A 7,032-nucleotide genomic window follows, 5' to 3' on the forward strand; every position below is an offset into this window, starting at 1 on the left:
ACTCCCTTCTCCCAATTCCACAGCAGGCACGAGTAATGACTTATCTCCCAACTCCACAGCAGACATGACTAATAAATAATTGTGCTCTTTCTCTTCAAGGCTACACACAGTCTTGTAACCTCAACACAGAGCTCAGGCAGGCAGAACCAATGAATCAGGATGGCACAGGAGATAAAACCTGTTTAACATCCATATCCCAAGGAGTAGCATGCTTTGGCTGACCCATGTTGAATATACAACAAACAAAACCTTGACCACTTGTCAGCAGTAAGGAATTTATGGTTGAAAGTTAGAATACATGGATAGATCAAGGAGGAATCTTCTCATGCTGAAGCTTACTTCCAGCTTTTGCAAACTCATATCTTCCCTGTGCCAAGGACCTAGTACATACCATATGTATTTTATCACATGGACTATTCACAGCAGCCTAGCAAATCAGGCATCTTTATTCCTGTTGAAGATGAGAAAAGTGTGACACAAATATCTAAGTAATCTATCTAAGAAAACAAGATTAGAAAGAAGCAAAGTGAAGATTTGAACACCTATGACCAACTGTACCACATTGCCACCATATTGTGCTAATTAATTACATTTTAGGTATTATTTTTATTGTCACATTTTGCAATTTAGCATGGATATTGTTGAGAAGTCAAGAAATTACTCAAAAATGAAGAATATTCACTAAGTCAAAAAATAAAGGTCAAAGGGATATTGGCCACAAATTCTAAGAAAACTATGCATAAAACTGAACAAAGTTTAGTCAGTATGAAGGTCTCACACGACACTTAATCATTGGTCTTGAAAGCTTAAGATAGGTTCAGAAAAGTTATCTTGCTCTAAGAATCAGGCATTCGCCATTTTCCACATTTTTTTTCCCTCTGTACCGGGCAAGTAGGACATGATGCTTTTTCTAGCATTAGGCATTCAACAGCATTTCAGTTCATCCCACAGGACCTCTTGTCTAAAAAGAGAAACCACAGAAGGCTCTTGCTACCCAAGGGTAATTGCTATTACCTATACTTGAATCAACTTGATTTGGGTTCAGTGCCTGTACATTACTCAGGGGAGAATTCCGCTCTGGGTGGAGAACATGAAAATGGTTCCTCCCTGAGGTCTCACTCTAGGCAAAAGTTGACTATCCCAAAGTATCTATCCTAACTTGTGTTTGTTGGACAAAAACTGTACCTGTCTTTTTCAAGTATTTCTTTTAAAGATATGTTTTATTATGGCAGAATTATTTTATAATGCTTCATTGTATTTTCAATTCCTAAAACAGTATTTGTTATGTACTACTAAAGAGGGCACTATTAATACAATTTCTGTAAAGTTTTAAATTATTATCCAAGTATTTTTAAAATTCCCTTTCTATGTAAACATTCATCACCACAAATAAATAAATGCATCCTTCAATATTTTCTCCTACTTATTCTGAATAAGTTAATGTGTACTTGGCAGGGATGCAACACAACTCATGTTACTGTCCCTTAGGGCTTCAAGTGTAAATATTTTCCAATGTCAAGATCTACAGTCACAGCTGAAATCCAGGAATCGCTAAATCCTCATGCCAAAGCTGATTAAAACACACCAATCAAGTTGTAAGGAAGACTGGTTTCTTGTAGAGATATGAATAATACATGAAATTTAGGGAGTCAAAATTATAAATCTGGGGTCACTGGTACACTCTAAAACCAGCTGCAGCTAGAATGGGCACTCTCAAGGTAATGTCACATGTGAAGGCCTGGGAGAGGGGGCTTGTGTTCTAACCCTAGCTCTACCTCTTCTAATCCATGTAGCTTTGACTCTGATCAGTAAAACAGAAATGAAAACGTTGCCTTGCCTCCTACTCCATACAATTGTTATGAAAAGCAAATGCAGTAATGCATTTAATGTGCTCAGAAAGCCATAAACTTCTCTATCAAAGGCAAAGTTATTTAGACCCTTGCAAAGGCTGTTAGCATTTAAATTACATTAAGGAATACTAGAGCTTTATATATTCAATTAATCCTTTAATCTCTTGCAATCAACCCTCCATCCCTGTACACCATGACACCTTCTAAAGAACGTCTGGACTTAGAAGTTGAGAGAATGTGGAGGTAAAATCACAAATGAACTAAAAAATAAACTGCCACATTCCATGTCTATGAACTTTATCTCTTCTGATTTCATTTTTACCATAGATTCCCCCTCCCTTAAAAATGCCTATGAAGGGGATGTTTTTAAAATCAAATTGTATTTTAAATATATGAGGTTAGTTCACTTTGAAAGGGCATGCAGTGGTGAATCCATTGAAACGTGAATTATTCTCAATCTATCTGCTGTATAAATACAGATTTTTATATCCTGGGTTTGCTTGAACTATATATACACTTGAGCTGAATGGGCCCCAGGAGTCATTTATTTCTCAACTTCAACTAACAAATTGCTGTTCTCAGTGCATGATTGCTTCAGCAGCAGCACTGGGAAACAAGAAAGAAGGTGATGGATCAGGTCTCCAGCACCGTGCGTGGGGATGACTCATTCAGAACTCAAACGCACGCTATTGTGGCATTCAGGAAGAGGATTTCTCCTCTTCTCAATGAAAGGCAGTCTTAGTCATAACTAGCTAGCATATTGTATTAACTCTCGACAATATAGTTTTCTTAACTACAAGCTCCTAGGGGCAGATATTTTATTTCTTATTAAGCATATAATTTACCTGTGTAAAAGTACCACATGCAGTTTGTAAGTGCTACCTAAACATGAATTAATAAAACAAATATTCAGAGAAAAGAAACAGTAAGCACCTAGAGGATTAGGTACTTACTCTAAGGATTAAATAACATTCCTTTTTTAATAACTAATCATGCATCGAACCTAAAACAGGAATCTCAGCAATCCTGAGTCATCACTTTGGTAATTCAAATGCCATGAATATGAATGAATATCGTTGGGTCCTCTCCCTCTTGCATCTTTCTCTCTTCCAGAATACTTTCTCAGCATGTCTTGCTAATGAGTTGTACACTGGTCTTTCAGCCAGAAAAATTGAGGAACACACTGTTTTAAGAGTACCTGGGATTGTTTTAATCAGAGATGTTAAGGTATGCAAATGTAGAAATGACTGTCATAATGAAAAAAGTCTATTTTGTACTTACAGGTCCCTGGAAACTGGAGGCATGGCATGCTGTGCAGGGCCACACCGGGAAGCACCAGGGCTGGTCAGGAGATAGACAGAGTGAAGGGGAAACATGAGTAAGAGCCTTCACTGTGGTTTCCACAGGAAGAAATGGGCAAGGCAGAGTAAGCAGGCTTAGGTTAGTTTGAATAATTTCATCAGGCTCTGGGGCTTAAGGGTTATCCCTAGCTGTCTGGTGTTTAGCCCTGGGATGATTAGGGAAGGTAAATAGTGGCCCACAGTGCAATAACCCAGTAGAGGTTGTGGTTGGGAGTAGGGGCTCTGGATTGGTTGGTTTGCATATGAAAGGTGTGCTTGGAGGTGAGTTGTTTGCTGTCTCCAGGAATGAGCTATCTCTGGAAGGGCAGTCTCTCCAGGGTTATCAAGGCCCCAAGATGTCAAAACATCTGAAATACAGAATGAAAAGACATGATTAATAGACATACCCACTGTAACTCTCTGAAATGATACAGGAAGTCAGGGATTAGATCCAAACATGCACTTTACCACACCCCTCACTTCTGACCAGGAGTTTTCTCAGGAAGACTCTTTCTGAGAATGTGGTAGCAATACAAATTTGAGTTATGGAAATAGGTTTTCTAAGACTTTTCATTGAATAACCATAAAACCAGTTTTTCAAGCTGATAATACTAGGAAGTCCTCAACTTAGAATATGTATCAAGCCCGTAAGTAATGTCGTCAATTAGAGTTAGTTTCAGCTACATGTGACTGAAAATCAAATTTGTAACAGTGGCTAAAACCATATAAATCGTTGTCTTTTTCATGTAAATAAAGTCTGGAAGCAGGCAGTCAAGGGTAGGTATAGCATTCTGTTCCACTAAGTCCTCAGGGATCCAGGCTCCTATGAGTTGGGGCCAAGCCCCCCCAGATTCTCTTTTGGTCCCCATGATCCAAGATGGAGGCAATTACGTTCCAGGCAACAGGATGGAGGAAGAAACAAAGGATAAGAGAGTAAAAGGCATATACCAGCGTCTTTTGTGGTTCCCAGAATTATCACATGACATTTTAGTTTTCTCCCATTAGCCAGAACTTAGTCACATGGTCATACTTAGATGCAAAAAATACTTGAAAAACATATTTGTTATATAGCTCAACTAAAAATCAAAGAATCTTATGATTGAATTTGGGAGACAACTAATGGTCCCTGTCACAGCATTCTGTTTTGAGTTTCCATCCCTTCCCTTCTATATTCTCTTCTCTTTGATGCCACCCCCAACACCTCCAAGAGTGGTTGGCTAGACAGTCTTCAAATCAGAAATCTGCCCTTAAACTTCACTTTTTCTCTCTCTCTACACTCAGGTCAAAACGAAGTCTGACTTTTCGACTTCCAAGGCTCTTTTGAGCAATTTCACAAGAGGGTCTTGCTGTCACCTCCTAACTGGTTCACCATCCTCCAGACTTACTGCCCCTTCACCCTGCCTGATACCCCCACACCCATTCCAGATCATGTTGTGCTCTACAGCAGGAGCCACTTTCAGAATGCTCACCGGACCATTCCGATTCCTATTCCCAGTCAAAACATAGGCATGTTTCTTCCTGCCTAGAGTCCTGCAGGGGTGCCTCGTGGCCTTCGACTTAAAATTCAAATCCACTGGCATTGCATATGAGACCCTCCATGATGTGTGGTCCCCATCTGTCTCTCTCACTTCATCCTCTGACTCCTGCACATACTATAACAGCCCTACAAGATCTCAAACCCTCCATGCAATTTAAAGACTCCATCCATGTGTGCATGCTGTGTTATTTGGAATGGTCTTCTCTGATCTTTCCATCCAGGGATTTCTGGGTCTCCCTCAGGCCTAGCTTATCCATCTTTGGGAAGTATTCATTGATCCCCACTCCTGGCACCAGACACGTACTGCTTCCTGGGTGCCAACCCCCAAGCCTTATATATACCCACTGGCCACAATATGGTGCAGTAATTTATTTACACACTTATTTATCATATCGAGTTCTGAGTTTCTGCAAGATAAAAACTGCATCTTACTCATCTTTGTATAACTAATACTCAACAGTATCTGTTGAGAAACAGGTCCCTAGTAAATGTTCATTAAATAAACAGAACCTTTGCTGACGGGGAGATGCTGTCTGAGCTTGGAGCTCTTACAGCACATTGGCATGTCCACAGTTGCATGTCCCTTCGCTCTTCAGTGGCAGTGGCTGGTGTCACTGGCCAGAATCTCAACTGTGAACTGTGCTATGCACCACTTGGCCAGGGGCCATTCCAGTCACAGCTGTTTGGAGGCACGTCCATGTACTTGTGAGTGAGTGTTTGTAAAACAAGCAGGCCAAAAGCCACCATTGTGTATCAAATATTTCAAAGTCAAATTAAGATCCTTGTGGATGACAGAACCAGTCTTAATTTTTACAGTATACTTTGATGGTGACCATATCCTAAAATGCACCATTGTGAAGACATCAACCCACCAAAGTTTGCACTGTCTGTTGTTAAGATTCAGATTCTATGCAGATTCTGCAACCTCTACCCCACTCATTAAAGCATCTTTGGCACTTTTTTAATCCATTCAGTGACCGTTACGCTAGAGATTTTTAGCACAAGGCAGTTTGAAGTAACTTAAATAGTGAATTGAGATGCTGTGGCAGCTTCTGATGGCAAGTGAACCACGGAATAAAAGGTGGCCCAGGAGACCCTAAAAAAGGGTCCCTGCTTGTGATAACACCATCAGGTGGGGCCCGGCTCCCAAGCTTGCTGCAGAACTCTGCAAAATGGTCTTTGCTGGGGCAGTTGGGTGTCGGGGAGGGATCCAGATTGGGATCCTAGTTCCACGTCCTGGTTTTGCCATCTGCCAGCTTTGTAATGCTTGAAGAGTCACCTGGCTGCTTTATGCCTCCATTTCCTTGTAAATTGGAGAAGTACCCCAGTTACTTGATTGTGAAAATTAAATTAGATAATTTATGTAAAGTGGCTAACACAAAGCCCGATCTCAATTAAGTGCTCCATAAATGTTAAAGATTAATTCTATTGTGATTAAGAAAAGAGTCAGTATTATGGACCCAGACTCCCTGGGATTGAATCCTGGCTCCATCATTTCCCAGCTGTGTGTCCTTGAACAAATTATTTAGTTTCTCAATGCCCCAGTTACCTCATCTATAAAACAAAGCTAATACTAGGTTATTGTGAGGAACAACTGAGATGAGGTATATAAAGTGCTTACAACAGTACCTGGCACATTTAAAAAGGGAGCCTCCTGATCGGTGCACTTTCCAATGTGTCTTTGAATAAGATATACAGGATCTGGGTATGTTGGCAGATATAGTGGCAGCAGTAACTAGGGTTAGAGTTAATACTAATAGTACTAGTAAGCAGCAGCATCACTTTATCAATTAGTAATGGCTTCCATATATTGCATGCATATTCTATGCCGCACACAAGCATATGTGGAAGCTTCTCCTTACCTGTCTCCCTCCCCGACTCCCACAAAGCTCACCTGATTTTCCCCATGAGGCTGACACTGGACCCAGCCAAGGGCTGGTCATGTCTTTTGATTTAGTAGTGTGTATATATCCTTTCACACAATGCTTAGCATCAGGCTGGTCATAATCCCAAAAAACACAGTCCATAATATCGAAATCTAAAAAAATCAAAATCCCTAACATCTAAAATCCCAAAACAATCACAATCCTGAAAAATTTAAATCCCAAATATTGAAATCCCAAAAGCAGAATTCTGGGGAAGGGATTAGTGCATCTTTAGTCATATGCAGGATAGTTGCATCATGTTAGTTGCATCGTGTTGGGTGGAACTATTACCTTGGTATTGTCTGTATTTGCATTTGGCAGAAAATTCAGATGAGTGGATGGGCCATTCAATAAGGCATTAGGGAAAACTTCAGTTTAAA

The sequence above is a fragment of the Papio anubis genome, chromosome 4, assembly GCF_008728515.1.
Source record: "Papio anubis isolate 15944 chromosome 4, Panubis1.0, whole genome shotgun sequence".
NCBI classification, from domain to species: Eukaryota; Metazoa; Chordata; class Mammalia; order Primates; family Cercopithecidae; genus Papio; species Papio anubis.